We start from the raw sequence: 19964 nt of genomic DNA, 5'->3' as shown, positions 1-19964 counted from the left end.
GTTGGCAGGGGGACTCCTGGACCCGGGCTGCCGGAGGCAGAAGAGCAGCTGACCTGGTTCCCTCAGACAGAAAGCAGGAGGGCTGGAACCCAGCGTTGCAGAGGTGCCACGGGGCGAAGCCCTAGCAGCCCACACACCATCACGATCACCACCCCCTTTGGCCAAGCCCCCCACTGCCATGAGGGTGGGCTGCCCACCAGTCAGCCCTGCAGGTGGTCTTGAACAGTGCCTGAACATCCATCAGGGCCCCAGCAGCACAGCAGTCTGCCCCTGGATGGCCCCTCTCATCTGGGAGCGGGGCGGGGGCGGGACTGTGGACCCAGAGGACCCTCAAGGGGAGACGTCTCCTTGATATGTACAGATAAAGGGCCCTTTAACAGCCCAGTGAGACCATGGCTCTGAGCATCGAACCCTGGATGCCCATCTGGGCACCGGCCTCCCACCAGTAAGATGCATGGTGTTCCAGGCAGCCTCTGAGGCATCTTTTCTAGCACCAGGTACAAAGGATCTTCCTGGTCAGTCTGAAGTTTGAACCTGGGTTGGCATCAGGGAGCCAGGAGGGTAGGGGAGGTCCCACGGTCGATACTACTCAGGAGGTTAGAATCTTAGCTGTTTCCACTCCCTGTCCTTGGGAGGAAGAACAAAGAGTGTGGGAAATGCCAGCTACCATGAAAACCAATTACGAAGGTGAGGACACTCCAACTTGTCACAAGTAGGTACCACCCCCATCATTGTCTTTTATACACTGTCGTCCAGGAAAATAGTTTCTACCAGCCTGTCATTTGTTAATTTTTGTGTGGGGGATCTTTCACAGAGCAGACACCCTTCATTTTCATGTGGTCAGAGCCAGTGACTCCTTTGCGTGCCTCCCCGCCCCCCATACACAAGGGGGACCAACAAAACCCCTCAGAATTTTCTTTGAGAGGGCGGGCCCCTTGCAGTACAGGCTTCCCCCTCTAGGTGACTGTTCTAGGAACCCGTCTGGATCAGTGTTCCAGCTGGCATTGTTGTGAGACGCTGCATTTGGCTTCAGCGAATTTTGTTAATTTTAAGACCGAAGACTCTTTCAGCCCATTTTGTGATGGGTGATTGACCAGAGCACCTGCCCACACAGTGCTGAGTATTCAGCAGCTCTTGACCAAACACAACATGATCCCCGTGCCCCACCCTCCCCGTTCAGCCCATCCTGCCCTAAGCTCCTTTGTTTGTTCCCCAGGATTAAAAAAGTCCTCAAAGGGAAACATTTTGCTGATGTGGAAGAGGTGAAACAAAAAATGGCAGAAGCACTAACAGGCATCAGAATTGATGAGTTCAAACACTGTTTTGAGCAGCAGGAAAAAGTCTCAACAGGTGTATTGCATAAAGTAGAAAATACTTTGAAAGTGAGTAAAATTTAAACATGTATGTAGGAATAAATACACAATTTTTAATAAATTCTAAGGTTTTGCCCCCCCCCCAATATGAGATATTTGAAGGCTCTTTAAGACATTTTCCCCAGACCCTGGTCACAAAGCTACCGGCCAATGTTTATTTCCATTGGCCTTACCTCCACAATATAGCTTTACCTAATTTTAAAGGGAGACCTTTGATTCACTGGCACCCTGGTTTGCTGCAATGGGAGGTGGGATCCACATTTTGTTCCCCAGAGTGAACCACGAGTATCCACTAACCACATCACCCTTTCCTCATCTGTGATCTTCCCTGGATGCCCATGCTGAGGAGAAGCGCAGGAACACCCAGTGGGCTCTGGTGGTACCTGTGTGGCTGAGCAGAGTCATGCCCGAGGGGCGCTCAGAGCGCTGGCTACATCATACTGTTTGTAGGACCCTGAGGAACAGTGTGAGCTGTGTGTGACGCTAGCAGAGCTTACACTGTGCACACTCACAGGTAGGAAGGGCAGACACACAGTGAAGGACCAAAGAGTGGTCTTGTTAAGTGGCAGCCTTGAGAGTGGGGGCCGGGGTGCGGGTGGGAGGTTCAAGGGACTATGCCACACAATAAAATGAAACGAGAGGCATTTTCTAATGGAGCAGTGATGACAATGTACCAAGACATGACTCTTGCACAGCAGCCCCAGAAATGCCAAGGATGGCAGAGAACAGCTTCTATCAACCCGAGCCTCTCAGGAGGGGTCCCGGCCCCCGTGTGGTGGCCCTTATGCCAGAGGATGGACTCCCTGGGGGTGAGCAAGCGGGCGAGGCTCTTTCTCCCCTATCCAAGTAGTCCTGGGGCCAACGCGTAAACTGCCTCTAAGACATCACACCAGGGCATCTTTGTAACAGCCCAGGGAGGACGCTTAAAGAACCAACTATTTCACAGAAATTGAAATGAAGGCCAGAGAGAAGTAAGCTGCCCCAGAACCTCACGCCCTGCCCAAGCCTGGGGTCTTCCCCTACAGACTGCCCCAGACTGGCCTCCACGCAGCCAGCCCCAGACCTCAAGCCTGCAACCTGGCTACTGGGATTCCCTCTAGCCACTCTGGTCCCGTGCCCAGTTTTAGCCCTGACCCCAAGATGGGCCAAGTGACAAAGTGGCTGCCCCTGGCCTTCCTGAGCAAGGGTCAGTCAGTCCAGGGTTTGGGCCCGAGGTCCTCCCTGCAGGAGGCACAGCCTCCGTGCAGGCAGCCCAGGCACCCAGCGGCTCCTGCCTCTCTTGCTCTCCTGTAGTTCCTAAGCATCCAGACAGGCAGCCCTTTCTCCACTGTCCTTCCACTTGGTATATAACTGTTCTCTTTCTGGCTCTCACACTCTCTCAGTCAGCCTTGTCTTCCTTCCTTCCACATATTGTTTGAGCACCTACTGCGTGCCCAGCACTGGGTGTTCACCAGTAGACAAGGCAAGCAGGGTCCACCTGTGAGCTGGTGCTCAGTCAAAAATATACACAGAGTACTCAGCACCATTTTAAGCAGGCAATATGATGGACAAGATCTAGGGGGCAACATTAGGTAGGGTGGCCAGGGAAGGCCCCTCCTAGAAGGTGACAGTTGAACTGAGACCTGCAAAAATGTTGTGGCAGGGCTACCCGGGCAGAGGGGAGAGCAGGTGCAGAGGCGCAGAGGCAGGAACGAAGGTCCTCTGAGAAACATCAAGGAGTCCCACTCGGCAGCAGGACAGTGAGAGAAGCACGGAGTGTCAAGACAGGAGGGCGGGAGCCAGCAAACCCAAACCCCTCCTCTCCTAGCAGGGCCAGAGCCCAGGCAGAGGCCAGAGGCAGAGGGGGCCAGAGGTGAGCATCAGGGAGAGGGCAACATGGGTCAGATAGAGCGTCCACTCCCAATGAACTCCGACCTGCCTACCTGCACCTGGGCGCAGCCCAGAACTCGGAGACGGGTGCTTTATGGGGTGTGCAGACTCTAAGAGTCAATTCCGGGAACTGCTCACTCCTCATGCAGCTGACGGCTCCCAGGCAGTAAGTGAGCCTCAAAAATGCCGGAGGCCTCAGGGGGATCCCTGAGCAGGGTGCCTGGAAAGCAGGGTGGGCTGTCCACGACGCCCGAGTACCTCCAGACTTGGGCAGTGAAGAAACAGGCTCCACTGCAGAGCAGAGGGGCTGGGAGGGATGGGGGACCTGGCTAAGGGCTGTCACTCTTCGATCCCTCTGGGGTTAGGAGCTACTATTATCCCTGCTTTACAGATGAGGAAACTGAGGCTCAGAGACATCCTGAAGCTTGTACAAGGTCACCCAGAAGAACTCAGACAATCCCCAGCATGTTGCCTGGGACCTGGGAGACCTCAATGGTCAGTCTCCAGCCGGCACCCAGCCAGGACCCAGCCAGCACCCAGCACTCTCTCCAGTCAGGAACTGAGATGTTCCAGATTCAACTAGTACAGGAGCCTGGCTGGCAAGGCTTCAGGCTTCCCACTGTCCGCACCAGGGGCTCAGTGAAGGTCCCAGTCCTAGGTTGGGAGACATGACCTGAAGCCTGGCTGTGCTCTGACTAATCAGAGGTGCTGTGGCAGTCAAGGCCCCAAGTGTGTCCAGCCCCCTGACCGTGCCAACTGAGTTGTTTCCAGCTGGGGTTGTCACCAGCAGTGCTGCTGAGAACCTTGGGAAGTGCGGCAGCTGCTTTGAAAGGTAGGCTCTGGGCTCACACAGACCTCCTAAGGCTGACACTGCCTTCTAACGAGATTCCCCAGGTGAGAGACTTTCAGTCAAGATGGCTACATTTACCATTCTGCATGGTAAACACTGCTCACCTCCTCACACAAACACATAAAAATTACAACTAAACTATACAACAACTATCACTCAAAACCATGAGAAAATGAGCTGAATGGAAGTCTGACAACTATGGAATTAAAGAAACTACACCCATCCAATTAGTAGGAGGGTTGGAGATGCAGAATGGGCTGCTCCCACATCCATACGTGGTAGATAAAAACTTGAGAGGGATATCTCAGGAGTGAGGAGTCCCAGCCCCACACCACGTTCCCTAGGCCAGGGTTCTAGTGCCAGGAAGATAAGTCCCCATAACTTCTGGCTGCTAGAAGTGGGGATTGAGTCAGTGGAAGAAACTGCTGGAATCCCAAGCAGTTTCTCTTTAAGAACCCACACAAGGACTCACTCAGACTCACTCCCTCTGAACTCCAACAATGGGATGGCAGTTTAAAAGTCACCAGTGGTATACAGGGAGGAACTGAAGTGTCTGGCATCAAGGTGAGAGCTGGAGACAGCTTTCTCCCAGAGAGAAAAGCGGGCAAGGCCATTGTACCTTATCTGAACCTTCCCCCTGACAGAGTCATAGAGCCACGGAGCCACAGAGCCACAGAGCCAGCAGGCAGGTGCCATATCTGAAACTCCATTGACCTGGCTAACACTACTCTGCCCTGGAGATCCCCTGAGACCCCATCCTACCCAACTTACAGACCACTGGACTGTTAACAGAGACTTTTCCATATGAATGGCTGGTCTTGGCTCATGCTTCACAACTTCCTAAATCCTCTCAAACAAACCACAGGCTGCCTCAGTGAGCCCCCAGCCCATGTACCTCTTGCTAAGTGGCCCCAGGCCTGGCACTAGCAGCAGTTACCCTAGATTCACAGTTTGGCTTTGCCCAGGAATCTTCAAGCCCAGCACAAGTAGCAGCCACCTCAGATTGCTTTATAGCCCAGGCAGGGTGGCCCTGGACAAAACGCAGGAGGGGGCTGACCTTGGCCTGCACCATCAGGGAAACTCCAGGGCCAGAGCACCCAGTGGATGGCTATAGGCCATGTCAGAGCACTACCACCCCACCCCTGCACAGCTGATCCTCCTCAGAGGGTGGAAACTGGTGATTAGTGGTCACAGCCAGTCCTTGCAGATGACTGGCCTGGGTAAATCCCTTCCATTGATCTGACAACAGCAATCAGGGCTCAACTACAAGAGGAGAGTGTATGTACTCAGCCCACACGAAGGGCACACCTCAAGTACCCAGCTTGGGTGATAGGGCAGTTTGTGCCACTGGACCCTACAGGACATCTACTATATTAGGCCACACTACCAAGACATGGAGTCATAGCAGCTCTGCCCAATGCATAGAAACCAACACAGGGAGGCTGCCAAAATGAGGAGACAAAGAAACATGGCCTAAATGAAAGAACAGATCAAAACTCCAGAAAAAGAGCTAAACAAAATAAAGATAAGCAATCTATCAGATGCAGAGTTCAAAACACTGGTTATAAGGATTCTCTAAGAAATTAGTGAGGAACTCCATAGGATGAAAACTCTAGTCAGAAATGAGGGACACATTAATTAAAGAACTTTTACAGAGAAAGAGTAGAATGGATGAAGCCAAGTATCAAATCAATGATTTGGAACATAAGGAGGCAAAACACAACCAATCAGAACAAGAAGAAGAAAAAAGAATCATAAAAGTTGTGGACAGTGTAAGCAGCTTCCGGGACAATTTCAAGAGGTCCAACATATGCATCATAGGGGTTCCAGAAGAAGAAGAGAAAGAGCAAGAAATTGGGAATCTATTGGAAAAAATAGTGAAAGAAAACTTTCTTAATTTGGTGAAGGAAATAGACATGCAAGTCCAGGAAGCACAGAAAGTCCCAAACAAGATAGATGCAAAGAAGCTCACTATGAGACACAGCATAATTAAAATGCTAAAGATTAAAGGGAAAGAGAGAATCTTAAAAGCAGCAAGAGAAAGGAAGTTAGTTGCCTACAGGGAAACTCCTATAAGACTGTCAGCTGATTTCCCAAAATAAACTTTACAAGCTTGAAGGGATTGGCAAGAAATATTCCAAGTCATGAAAAGCAGGAACCTACAGCCAAGACTGCTCTATCCAGCAAAGCTATCATTTAGAATCAAAGGACAGATGATGAGCTTCCTGGACAAGAAAAAAAAAAGAAGTCCATCACCACAAAACCATTATTATATGACATGTTGAGGGGAATTTTTCAAGAAAAAGATCAAAACTATGAACAATAAAATGGCAGTAAATACATCTTTATCAACAATTGAATCTAAAGAACAAACTAAGCAAACAAGAACAGAGACAGAAGCATGGATATGGAGAGCGTTTTGATGGTTGCCATAGGGGAGAGGGTGTGGGGGATGGGTGAGGAGGTGACAGGACTAAGAAGTACAAATAGGCAGTTACAGGGTAGCCAGCGGAATATTAAGTGCAGTATAGGAATGCAGTAGCCAGAGAGCTTATATGCACAACCCATGGACATGAACAACGGTGTGGGGATTACACCCCACACCATTGACGGAGTGGGGGATGCTGGGGTGAGGGGGGGAAAGGGGCAAAATTGGGACAACTATAATGATATAATCAATAAAGTGCAATTTTTTTAAAGTATACATTCAAAACAAATTTTAAATAAAGATTCCCCGGATGATTCACATGCACATGAAAGTTCCAGAAGCTCTGCTTCAGAGCCCATACCAAGAAGCAAAAACGCACATCTTCAACTTTACTAAATAAGGCCGAGTTTTCTTCCCCAGTGGCTGCCCCAGTTTGCACCGCCCAGGAGTGGAATTCAGCTCCTGTGACTCGGAGCCCTTGCCATCCCTTGGCATCACCAGTGCCCTAGCTGTTTCCAACCCAGTCCATGGAAATGGTCCCATAGCATGGGTCACTTCGTATTTTTCTTTCATTTGATTCACTTTCTGAAGTTTAGCCATCTCTCAAGCAATTACAACCAGGCACTCACATTTGATGCTAGATGCTTATTTTTCTAATGCAAACATATAACAGAGATGTCTAACTATGCAGGGTTCCTCCTTGTGTCCCTGAGAATGGCCACCATACCCACCTGGAGCAACCATGGTTTTCCTCAGTGTTGGTGCTGGCGCTCCCTGCACCTGGTCCCCTGCAGCACTGATAGACTCTCGGCTTGCACAGTGGGAGAAGGTGGGGGCCACAGCTGAGTGGTCTGGCTCAGAGCTCAGCCTGGAGTGGCTGAGCAAGCAGTGGGGTGCCCCAAGGACCCTGTTTTTACCACTGCACCAGCTGAACCAAGAGGAGTGTCTCTGTCAGGGAGAGTCAGGGTGGGTCTCAGCCAGCCCTGGAGGGGCCTCTGGGGTGGGGGACCTAGCCTCCTTAGAAGATCCGGAGCTGCCCTTGGCTCTCAGTGCCTGTCAAGAAGAACCATGTCTTCCCTGGCCGGTGTGGCTCAGTGGATTGAGTGCTGGTCTGTGAGTCAATGGGTCACCAGTTCGATTCCCAGGCAGAACACACACCTGGGTTGTGGGCCAGGTCCCCAGTAGGGGGCACACGAGAGGCAATCACATATTGCTGTTTCTCTCCCTCTCTTTCCCCCTCCCTTCTCCTCTCTAAAAATAAATCAAGAAAATATTTTTTTAAAAAGAAGAAGAACCATTTCTGAGAAGAGAGTGGTGGCTCCCTCTCTCCTTGGTGTCCTGGGGAGACTTGCCCGCAAGACCGGGTCCTCAGGAGGGGCCTCAATCACTCTACCTTCTAGCCCAGCCCACCTGTACTTAGGGGTGGGGGCACAGCAGAAGCAGCCCAGTTGGGCTTGCAGGTCTTTGAGGCCAGCCCTGCAGCCTTGGAGCTGTGCAACCAGCTCCCAGCGAGCCACTTCAGCTGACCAACTAGGAAGGGGTTGTTAAGGAGTAAAGGAGACAACGCATTGAGTGGCCAGCACTGCATCTAGCTGGCTGGCCATGGGGCTCAGGCTGGGACCCCTTAGGAGCAGACCTGAGACAAGGATGTCAGAGGTGACTCCCCTGACCCCCAAGAGCACTGCAGGAAAGGAGGGCAAGGAAGGGGAGCCAATGAAGGACAAGTTGGCCAAGCCTGTTAGCACTGGGGACAGCTGGCCCAGGTGCCCAGATCCCTGTTCCCAGGGCTATTCCCCACGTTTGTGAAGCCCTGCTCTGAGCTTGTCCCCTCATCAGCCGAGGGCCCCAGGAAAGAGGAGCGACGGTCTGGACTCGGGTGGGCACAGACAGCTCTGGGTCTGGGCAGGCCTGCCGCAGCTCCCAATCCTGCTGCTTGCTGACCCCTAGCCGTGGCATGTCACCAAGCCTCCCAGTGTTTCTCCCCCTTGAAGATGAGTTCACAGAGTGGCTGTGAGGGTGTGCTGAGAGAATCGATGACGTGCTGGGGCAGCGCAGGCCCTGGAGGTGCTCAGTGAATGTTCCTCCGCAACAGTAGTAAGTCTGGCTGATACAATTGCCCAGAGACCCCTGGTGGGAGTCACTATGATTCCAAGAGTCCGGACCTGCCAGGCAGAGCTGGAAGGCAGCATGGCAATGAATCTCAAGTGCAGAGACTCTGAGAGAGTCCTGCTGCCTCTCAGCACTGGGCTCTGGGGAAACAGGCCTGGAGATGCTGGTCAGAGGCAGGCCTGGCCCACTGGCCCCATGGCCTGTGTCCACTCCTGCTGGCATCCAGAGTGCAGGCAGCCTCAAGGAACCAGGGGTCCTGAAAGCACCAGGGAGCCAGCATCAGAGCTGATGGAGTCTGGATTGCAGACCAGAGGTAGAGTGGGCTCCTTGTGGGGCTACTGAGACCCTGGCCCAGAACGTGGTTGACCCTCAGCGGGGAAGACGAGAGGGCTTCTCTATACCTGCCACACAGTGAGAACAGAAGCCAGGCCCTGCCAGGAGTGGGTGCCCAGGTTTGCCCTGGCCACCACACTCTCACGCACCGGTGACCATGCAGGGTTAAAGTGAGGGGTGCCTGCGGCCCCACACGAAGCTGCTGGCAAAACCAGTATCTGCCAATCTGCAGACGTTCCGTTCACGCTCAGTTTCAGCCAGGAAAATGTGTGCTGCAGTCAGTCCTTCCTGCTCATGCCCAGGCATTTGAAACAGTAGCCAGTGCTCAGTCACGGGCTGTGGAACACGCTTTTGTTCTCAGACACAGGCCTGTCAGCTGCCTGTTTGTTCACTTACTAACTGGACAATGACTTGGTCGTCTGCACACCTTCCACGTGCCAGGATGAGGCTGCCACAGCCCTCCCCCTGCCCAGACACTTTCCAAGGTAGGCTGGAAAGTGCCCTCCCCCTGCCCCTCCATTTCTAATCTCCGGGACCTGCGAATGCTCTCTTTTACGGCCAAAGAGGCCAGAGGGCTGCAGGTGTAACTGAGTCAAGGATCTTGAGATGGAGAGATTGCCTTGGGCTTTCGGGGTGGGCCCTCAACGCAGTCGGGTGTGTCTTTGTGAGAGGGAGGCAGAGGGAGGGGCGGGTTCTGGCCTCGAAGGCTGGGACAATGCGGCCCAGAGCCAAGGAAGGCCACAGCCATGAGAAGATGGAATCCTGCACAGACCACCAAGGCTCCAGAGGGCGTGCCGCCCTGCCAGAACCTTGACTTTGGCCCAGCAGCAATGATTTCTGACTTCTGGTTTCCAGAGCTGGAAGGGATTAAATTTCTGGTGTCTTTGTGGCAATATCACAGCAGGAACAAATACGCCCTCTAACTCCTTATTCTGCTTTGCCAACTGCCATCACATGTTAGTACAAGAGAGGGAAGAAGGGAAAGAGAGAGGGAAGTGCCAGTGTGAGAGAGAGAAACAACGACCGGTTGGTTGCCTCCCGTACGCTCTCTGACCCAGGATGGAATGTGCAACCTAGTATGTACCTTGACCATGGAGTGAACCTGGCACCTTCTGGGGTATGGGAGGATGCTCCAACCAAGGGAACCACCCAGCCGGAGCAGGTGCTGGTATTTATTTCTCATTTCTCATTCCTCGAGGGCAGGAAGGAAGCACCATTTGAAGCACCTTGCTTTTCACTGTGCTGAGGCTAGCGTGTCCGACACAGGCTGAATGCATGAATGCACGAGTGAATGATTGTACCAGCGTGTTTTCATTTTTCAAGAGTAATAATCATTTTTATATAAATGTGGGCTTACATATGGAAGAACTCCCAAGGGGAAGCCCACCACTCTGCTACCAGGCCCCCGTGGGGAGGGAACTGCAGAAGGCTTCACCATCTGCACTGAACCCCTAAAGGGTACAAACACCTCTGTTGATTTTATCAACAAAACAAGTGAGAAATGCAAACCATGAGAAGAAAGGAGCACTTATTTTTTCAAAAGACTGATTTCCTATGCAGTTGGGGCCAGGAGAGGGTCTGGGCCGAGGCTGCTGCTGAAAGAAGGCCCCTGGCTTTGCAGGAGCAGGGCTGGCCGGGGGCAGCTGCCCAGACCTCTGAGGGTGATGGATGTGCCTGCCCTGGGTCTAAGGGGCTCAGCTGAGAGAGAGGCCACCAGAGTCTTTCAGGAGCCGTTTAGACTGTGAGAACTTGACCTTGGTGAGCGTTCCCACCCAGTGGATCTTCCACATGCACAGAGTTGCCATGGTTTATTGAAAACCTGCCGACTTCTGCCAAGATGGAGGCATAGGTGGAAACACCGTGCCTTCTCCCACAACCAAGTTTGAATACAACAAAGGTTTAGTAAACAAAGATGCAGCCAAAGAACAGAAAATTGAACTATATGGAAGTCCTACAGCAACGAACCGTTTGACCAGGACCGGTAAGAGGGGCAGAGCCAGCAGCGGAGCAGGGTCAGGCAGGAAGGATCCCCGGATCCAGGCGAGTAGGCAGCCGGGGTAGCAGTGCGGACCCAGTGAGGGTGCGGGGCAGGCTGACCTCAGTCACACATTTGTGCGCAGATAAACCAGCAGAGTGACCAGTGAGACGGACCGTGCAGGCCCCAGCAGCAGGAGGAGGCAGACAGGACCGCCATTGCTTTCCTTTGACCCCCGCCCCCACATACAGCATCACAACCCAGCAACTGAGTTGCCTGGCCCTGGTGAACACCTAGGGCTCCGCTCCTCATCCGTAACAGGCATGAACAGTCCAAAATGTGGCTCAAGAAGAACTCAAAGCCCCAGAGCCAATAACTCCAAGTGAAAAAGAAATAGCAAGCCTCTCAGATGCACAGTTCAAAATATTGGTGATCAGGATGCTCACAGAACTGATTGATTATAGTCACAAATTAGAGGAACATATGAAGGCTAAACTGATTCAAATGAGGGGAAATGCACAGGAAACCAATAGCAATGGAAACTGGGACTCAACTCAATGGAGTGGACCAGAAGGAAGAACGAAACATCCAACCAGAAAAGAATGAAGAAACAAGAATTCAAAAAAATAAAGAGAGATTTAGGAACCTCCAGGACATCTTTAAATGTCCCAACATGTGAATTATAGGGGTACTAGAAGGGGGAAAGAAACAGCCAGGAGTGAAAAACTTATTTGAACAAATAATAAAGGAGAACTTCCCCAGTCTGGCACAGGAAATAGACTCCCAGGAAATCCAGGAAGCTCAGACAGTCCCAGAGAAGGTAGACCCAAGAAGGAACACACCAAGGCACATCATCACTACATTAGCCAAGATTAAAATGAAGGAGAGAATCCTAGAAGCAGCAAGAGATAAGGGGACAGTCACCCACAAAGGAGTTCCCATCAGACTGTCAGCGGATTTCTCAAAAGAGACCTTATAGGCAAGAAGGGGCTGGAAAGAAGTATTCCAAGTCATGAAATCCAAAGACCTACAACCAAGATTGCTCTATCCAGCAAAGCTTTCATTTAGAATGGAAGGGCAGATAAAGTGCTTCTCAGATAAGGTCAAATTCAAGGAGTTCATCATCACCAAGCCCTTATTATATGAAATGTTAAAGGGATTTATCTAAGAAAAAGAAGATAAAAAATACGAACAGTGAAAGGACAGCAAACACACAGTTATTAACCACACCTAAAACAAAAGCAAACTAAGAGGACAGCTAGAACAGGAATAGAACCACAGAAATGAAGAACACATGGAGGGTTAGTAACAGGGGAGTGGGAGGAGGAGAAGGAGAGAGAAGGTACAGAAAATAGCATAGACAGTAGGTAGAAAACAGATAGGGGGGAGGGCAAGAATAGTAGGGGAAATACAGAATCTAATGAACTTGAGACACGTGGTCATAAACTAAAGGGGGGAATGGTGGGGAAGGGGGTGTGCAGGGTAGAGGGGGGAATAGAACAACAAGTATAATGGTATAATCAATTAAATATATTTTTAAAAAAAGAAAAGAAAACCTGCCATGAGCCAGGCACTGTGGACAGATTAGAAGCTTCTCCACTAACCTTCGAGACAGGCTTACCAGGTCTGAGTGTGGTTGGAGCGCTGCTCAAGGCCACCAGGCTGAGGTGCTATGTAGGCCAGCAAAGGGCGAAGCCCCAGGGCCCCCCTCCCCCACCCACTGCCTCTGCTGTGATCAGAAAGGAGCTGCAGAATTGAGAAGGCACCTGCGGATGCCCAGTGAGAGACAGAGATCATGATGATGCAACAGGATCTCTGACTGAACGGACAACAAGTGAGTATAAGTGGTGATGCAGCATCAGGAAGCAATTCAAGAACTTAGTGAAGTTTTGAGACATTGGCCTCGGTCTCCATTAGTTATGGGAATCCAGCAAGAAACAGACAAATCAGAGAACTGCCATGAGAGAATGAAGACTTGTGTACATCCCTGGGGGAATGAATGCCTATGGTGGAATTCAGTTTGGGGAGCAAGTGTTTAGGCTGCTCACGGCTAGCAAAAGAAGACGAGCCAGGCAGCTGATGGAGCCAAAAGGGCAGCTCTCCGCAGACTCTCGGCACGTGTGGACCAGGTAACGAGGGGGCAGCAGTGGCAATGGCCATTGAAACCTATGAGCAACTGAGTTGCAAGAACAGGAAAGAATATTTCAACTTCAACAAGAACACAAAGGCTTGAGAGCAATCCTTCTAATAATTGGAGAATCATTTTTGAACCTTAGAAAAGACAATGTGTCAGAAAGCACATCTTTGTCAGCATTAGTGACCAGCGCTGTCCCGAGTGTGAGGACGAGCTGAAGAGCTTCTGAGTCTGTGAACTTCTTACAAGGCCGCAAACGGCCCCTGCGCCTGGTCTCCTAAAGTGTAAATTAACCGAAATATCTTCCTCAAGCTACCTTCTTTTTTCCTGTAATGTGTACAGTGTACTTGCAATGACATTTTTAAGAGATAGCAATAAACAATGCATAGTTTATGGTCATAGATTTTATTCTAAAATGTAATTGAAAAGTAGAAAGCAGGACTGTGTTAACTGGTGAATAAATGGAAGGTTTTCACAGTGAGTGCTGGACACATCAGGGGCTTTCAGTGCGCTTCTGGCTTTCTGGATTATACTTGGATAAACAGGAATATTCCAAGTAAGTGTTTGGGAATTCATAACATTATCCTAATTTTAAAATACAGACTTTGCCATAGTTTGCTGAATAGGAGAACGCCATACTAAATTTTATCTTCCTTCTTTGGTGGCAAAGTCAATAATTAGCTTATATACCATAAGACTTCAGCTTAATGACTGCCTGCCTTCTCATTAATGCTTGTCAAAGGAAACTCCATTTGAAAGGCTGTAGGAACGTTTTATCTGCACCAGAAACAAGAGGTCATCCAACCTTAGCTGACACAGCATGGTGAATACTCAGCTAACAGCCACGTATTTGAAATATCATTTCAGGAATGATACTTTCTTAAAAAGAAGCTCTTAGAAGAGACATATTTAGCAGGTTAAACTGCTCCTTTGAAAGAAAAATTTTGGTTCTAAATCGTTCATGAAGATGAGATTTTTCTCTTCTCTGGTTGATCCTCAGGGATATTATATGCCTCACTTAGCTAACAGAGTTGCAATGTTTGCCAGAGCAAGCTGGGTATGGTTATTTCAAAGTAAACCTGGACGTTTTCTGCCTCATAGGAACTTTTTAGAAAAATAATTACTCTTAGGAAATATAGAAATGTAAATTAAAACTTCAAAATAAAGTGTCTGGAACTATTCTCAATCACCATCTCAGCCTCATAACTTAGATGATCTTTCTTATAACCTTTCAGACAAAAAGAAGGTTAAAAATCTATGGATTTAGAAGTATTTGTTTTATTTTTATAAAATACATATCCAGTGTGTAAATGTCCAAAAGTGGCCAGAAATAAGAAATGTGCTTTAATATAATATCAAATCTAAATTAGAGTCTCATATATGATTAAATATATTATACCCATTTAAATTATACATATTAAATTAGCACTCTAGCAAATGCACTTTTAAATACAAAATTTGATCAATATTACATGGCAAGTTTTATATACAATTTTATATATTGCAAAATTCAGAACAACTTTTCAGAATTTGGGGTAAGTGGGGCCGATGGGGTTGATTGAATAGAAAAAAGCTACAGACCCAAACAGTAAATTGATTTTTTTCTCCTTCAGAGGCCTTAATATTTCACAAATAAATGACAGTTTTTATTTTATTTTTTAACTTTTCTGTTGGTTTTGGGGGCAGTATCTCTTAATGTAATGGTACATTCATTCATATAATTTTTACCCCAAGTCGGAGTTAAAGAAAATAAGCTACACAGTTGATATTGGCTCTGAGGCGGTTCAGAGAGGTGGCTCTATTATAAAACATTCCTTGATAAATAACTATTTTTATAAACAAGCAAGTCGAGTTAATTTATTCTTAGTCTTTTTAATTCAAAGAGCTTGGTATGTTTAAAGGCATTTACTTTGGTAAATAGCAAGTTTCCCACCTTATACTTCTTTTTTTAGCAGAACCTTCCATTTATGTCAAAGGTATACGGTGCATAGGAGCCTGGTTTTTCCATGAAGATGAGTCACTAAACGATTTTTTCAAGACAGTGCCAGTTCCTAACTTGCGGGCGAGGAAGCTGAGACTCTGTGAAGACTTAGTGTCACAGGGCTGCAGGTGGCAGGGCTGAGACAGGCCTTCAGGCAGGTTCTGGCCCTTCCCACAAGGCCACACTCTGCCCACTCACAAGCTCATTGCTAGTGTTCTCCAAGGGTTTTCCAGGTTCAGGCAACACTTCATCCAACCATTTTTGTTGTTTTTAAGACCTGTGAAGGAGTCCATTTCCACCCCAATGCCAGGTGACCGGTGCCACCTAGTGTGAAACAGAGGCACTGCAGATAATGTGGGTGCCAGTTCCAGTGCCCACGAGATTCAAGACCAAAGACAGTGAGTGTTGTTCTCTTGAGATTCAAGACCAAAGACAGTGAGTGTTGTTCTCTTGAATTCACCAAAGGGAGAAGCAGAGGTCCAGTGTGTCATCACAGCTGAAAAATCAGACAGCTGGTCCCCCTGGGTGCTTCTAACTCCCAGACTTCAGAGGTGCCCAAGTACCCGCAGCAGTGCTTGAGTTCCCTCCACAGGATGCTGTCAAGACACCATCCAGCTGGGCTTTAATACCTCCAGGGATGGGGCACTCACTCTCTCTGAATGGCTTCTCCACACAGTTCTCCTCCCCTCTCCTGGTAACATGCCCCTCCCCCATCAGGACCCCTTGAACCACCCTCCTCTCCCACGACCCCCAGGAATTCCAGAGCAGCTCCATTTTTCTCCTATAGGCAAAGCTTCCTCCATCCACTCCTGGGGCCTGAGGTGGGCTTTTTCTTGGGGTTTTCTCCCCAGGGCTGTTCTCAACAGATATGCTGGGGGCTAAGAGGGAGGGGGTGTCAGATAAGAAAGCAGAAATACCACCTTGTTGTTCCTTTAATAGGCATACCCAACATGGCCACGGCAGAATCTTCTCAGATGCCACCTTCTCTGCGAGGCCTTCCCTGACTGTCCCAGGCTTTCTAGCCTCCCCCGACAGCCCTCTACCCTCTCCCTGCTTCAGATGCCTCCTGCTACCTGAAGTTTCCTTGTGTGTTTGCAGGCTGCCACTCTGCCACCACCACCGTGACCTCCCCAAGGTCAGGGGCTGGGTCTGCTGTGTCAGGTGTGGGGAGGCCTCAGGCACGGGAGGCTGAGTGCAGATGGTCCATGAGCTCTGCATTTGCTCTCTTGATTCTCACCAAGACTGGGAGACAAACAGGGCTCCAGTGGGCTCCCTCAGATGCAGATGCTGAGGCAAGGATCTCAGGGCAAGTAGTAAGTTTGGGAGCTTGTTAAGGATTGAATTGTGTTCCCCAAATTCATATGCTGAAATCCTAGTCCCCAATACTTTAGAATGTGACCTGCTTTGGAGAGAGGATCTTTTCAGAGGTGATCAAATTAAGCCATTAGTATCATTTCACCAAGTCCTAATGAGGTCACAAGAGTGGGCCTGATCCAACATGACCGGTGTCCATATATGAGGGGGAATTGGACACACAGACAGACACGCACAGAGTGAAGATGATGTGAAGACACAGGGGAAGACAGCACCCCAAAAGCCAAGGAGAGAAGCCTGGAGCAGGTCCTTCCTGCACAGCCCTGCTGACACCTGGGTTTGGACCTCCAGCCTCCAGAGAGGTGAGACAGTCTTTGTTGTTTAAGCCTCCACGCCTGTGACTGTGGCCTTGCCATGGCAGACTAGGGAGCGGGTGCAGGCATCTACAGAGCCTGCCCCAGGCAGCTGCAGGTGAGAAAGCCATGCCTGGAGGTAGGAGTGACTGCACCATGGCCACCTGGACCCAGGTCACAGACCCGGTCTTTGCCTCAAGACCAGAGGAACAATGCTAATCCCCCTGGCACCAGGGGCCTGAATGACTCAGCAATTCTATTCCTATGTTTCTACTCAAGAGGATTGAAAGCATATGTTTGAACAAAAACGTGTACCTGATTATTCATACCAGCTCTATTCACAGTAGCTAGCCAAAAGGGGGAAACAACCCAAGTGTCCATTTGACATATGAATGAATGAATAAAACATTCATACACAGAGGGGAATATCATTTAGCCATAAAAAGGAATTAAGGGACTTCCGCCAAGATGGATGTGTAGGTGGAAATACTGTGCCTCCTCTCACAACCAAGTTTAAAGTCAACCAAGTTTCGGTAACAAAAACGCAGCCAAAACACAGAAAATTGAACTATACGGAAGTCCGACAACAACAAACCATTCAGTCAGACTGGTAAGAGGGGCGGAGCCAACAGTGGAGCCAGGTTAGGCAGGAAAGATCTCCCGACTCAAGCGCGCAGGCAGCCATGGGCGGATCCCAGGTGTGGGGTAGCAACAGGTGGACCCAGTGAGGGCGTAAGGCAACAGGTTGACGGCAGTCACACATTTGTTCAAGGATAAACCAGCAAAGGAGCGAGCAGTGAGACAGACCGCGCAGGCCCCAGTGGCGGGAAGCAGCAGAGGGGACCGCCATTGCCCCTCTCTGACCCTGCCCCCGACATCCAGCGTCACAACCCAGTGACTGAGTTGCCCCACCCTGGTGAACACCTAGGGCTCTGTCCCTCATACGTAACAGGTGTGAACAGACCAAAACATTATGGCTCAAGAAGAACTTAAAGCCCCAGAGCCGATAACTCTAAGCGACTGAGAAATAGCCAGCCTATCAGATGCACAGTTCAAAATACTGCTGATCAGGATGCTCACAGAACTGGTCGATTTTAGTCACAAATTAGAGGAACATACGAAGGCTAAACTAATTGAAATGCAGGGAAATGCACAGAAAACCAATAGTAATGGAAACTGGGACTCAACTCAATGGAGTGGACCAGAAGGAAGAACAAAACATCCAACCAGAAAAGAATGAAGAAACAAGAATTCAAAAAAATAAAGAGAGATTAAGGAACCTCCAGGACATCTTTAAATGTCCCAACATCTGAATTATAGGGGTACTAGAAGGGGAAGAGAAAGAGCAGATGGAAAACTTATTTGAACAAATAATAAAGGAGAACTTCCCCAGTCTGGCACAGGAAATAGACTCCCAGGAAGTCCAGGAAGCTCAGAGAGTTCCAAAGAAGGTGGACCCAAGAAGGAACACACCAAGGCACATCATCACTACATTAGCCAAGATTAAAATGAAGGAGAGAATCCTAGAAGCAGCAAGAGATAAGGGGACAGTCACCCACAAAGGAGTTCCCATCAGACTGTCAGCGGATTTCTCAAAAGAGACCTTACAGGCAAGAAGGTGCTGGAAAGAAGTATTCCAAGTCATGAAATCCAAAGACCTACAACCAAGATTGCTCTATCCAGCAAAGCTTTACTTAGAATGGAAAGGCAGATAAAGTGCTTCTCAGATAAGGTCAAATTCAAGGAGTTCATCATCACCAAGCCCTTATTATATGAAATGTTCAAGGGATTTATCTAAGAAAAAGAAGATAAAAAATATGAACAGTGAAAGAAAAGCAAACTCACAGTTATTAACAACCACACCTAAAACAAAAGCAAACTAAGAAGACAGCTAGATTAGGAGCGGAACCATAGAAATGAAGATCACATGGAGGGTTAGCAACAGGGGAGTGGGAGGAGGAGAAGGGGGGAGAAGGTACAGAGAATAAGTAGCACAGATGGTAGGTAGAAAATAGACAGGGGGGAGGGCAAGAATAGTGGGGGAAATATAGAATCTAAAGAACTTGAGACACGTGGACATAAACTAAAGGGGGGGAATGGTGGGGGAGGGGTTGTGAAGGGTGGAGGGGAATGAAGGGGGGATTAGAACAACTGTAATGGCATAATCAATAAAATATATTTTTAAAAAGGAATTAAGTACTACACATGTTACAATGTTTTTGAAACTTGAAAACATCTCCCTAACAAAAAGAAGCAGACACAAAATGTTACATGTTCTATGGTTCCATTTATCTGAGGTGTCTGGAAAAGGCGAACCCACAGGGAGGGGGAAGCGATAAGGGGTTGCCAGGACACAGGGGAGGAGCCACGGGGAGGCGCAGGTTCCTTTGTGCGCCAGTGAAATTGCCCAGATCTAGATAACAGTGGCTACACAACATTACGAACCCTGGCTCAGGCAAGAATAGGTTTACAGTTGTTCGTATGGAAAATAATACAATAACTAATAAATAATAACACAAGAACAAACCCTGTTTCTCATACCCACAGCTGTAAACCTACGTCTTCCCACCCTGTAAAGTAAAAACTACCGAATTGTACACTAAAATGGTTAGAATAAGCTGAATGTTATTTAAATTTTTATCTCAATTTAAAAAAATTGTTTGAAGGCGCCTCGCTCTCAGGCTTTTAGCCTCCAGGACTGTGAGACAATTAATTGCTGGTGTTTACATCCCCCGGTTGTGGTGCTGTTCATGGCAGCTCTAGAGAACCAGCACAGCCGTGATTCGCCAATGCTCTGGAAGATTCCAGATGTCACCTAGAATCCGGAGAAAGCCCCCAAGGGCAAAGACAGAAATCTAAATCAACAAACATAAAAAAGCAAGTTAAAAGAAACAGGGACTCCACAGGAAGAAGAAAACTTCAAAATGCAGTAACAACCTCATTAACATCCTCAGAGAGATAAGAGAACTGTAATCAGGATAAAATAAAAGAGAATATTCACAGAACAAAAAAGGGTCTATAAAAATTATATCTATATCTGTATTATATTAATATTCAGGGTGGAGCAAAAGTAGGTTTATAGTTGTGATATAAATAATATAATAATCAATAAATAAGAATATAAGAATAAACTCTGTTTCCTGTACTCACGATGGTAAACAACTTTTGCCCAACCCTGTGTTATATTATTGATGTAACATGTTTAAAATACATATTATATAACATGTTACAGGTTACACTTACAG

General features: G+C 48.6%; 1 pseudogene; it reads left to right on the top strand.

Moving 5' to 3' along the window:
* Positions 1–668: 668 nt before the first annotated feature.
* Positions 669–13289, top strand: LOC119002760 (FGFR1 oncogene partner 2 homolog; annotated as a pseudogene).
* Positions 13290–19964: the final 6675 nt, after the last annotated feature.

This window comes from Sturnira hondurensis, unplaced genomic scaffold, assembly GCF_014824575.4.
Source record: "Sturnira hondurensis isolate 20B ecotype Veracruz unplaced genomic scaffold, ASM1482457v3 Scaffold0018097, whole genome shotgun sequence".
Lineage (NCBI taxonomy): Eukaryota > Metazoa > Chordata > Mammalia > Chiroptera > Phyllostomidae > Sturnira > Sturnira hondurensis.
Note: the sequence above shows the minus strand (reverse complement) of the source record. Positions and strands in the feature narration are given on the sequence as shown.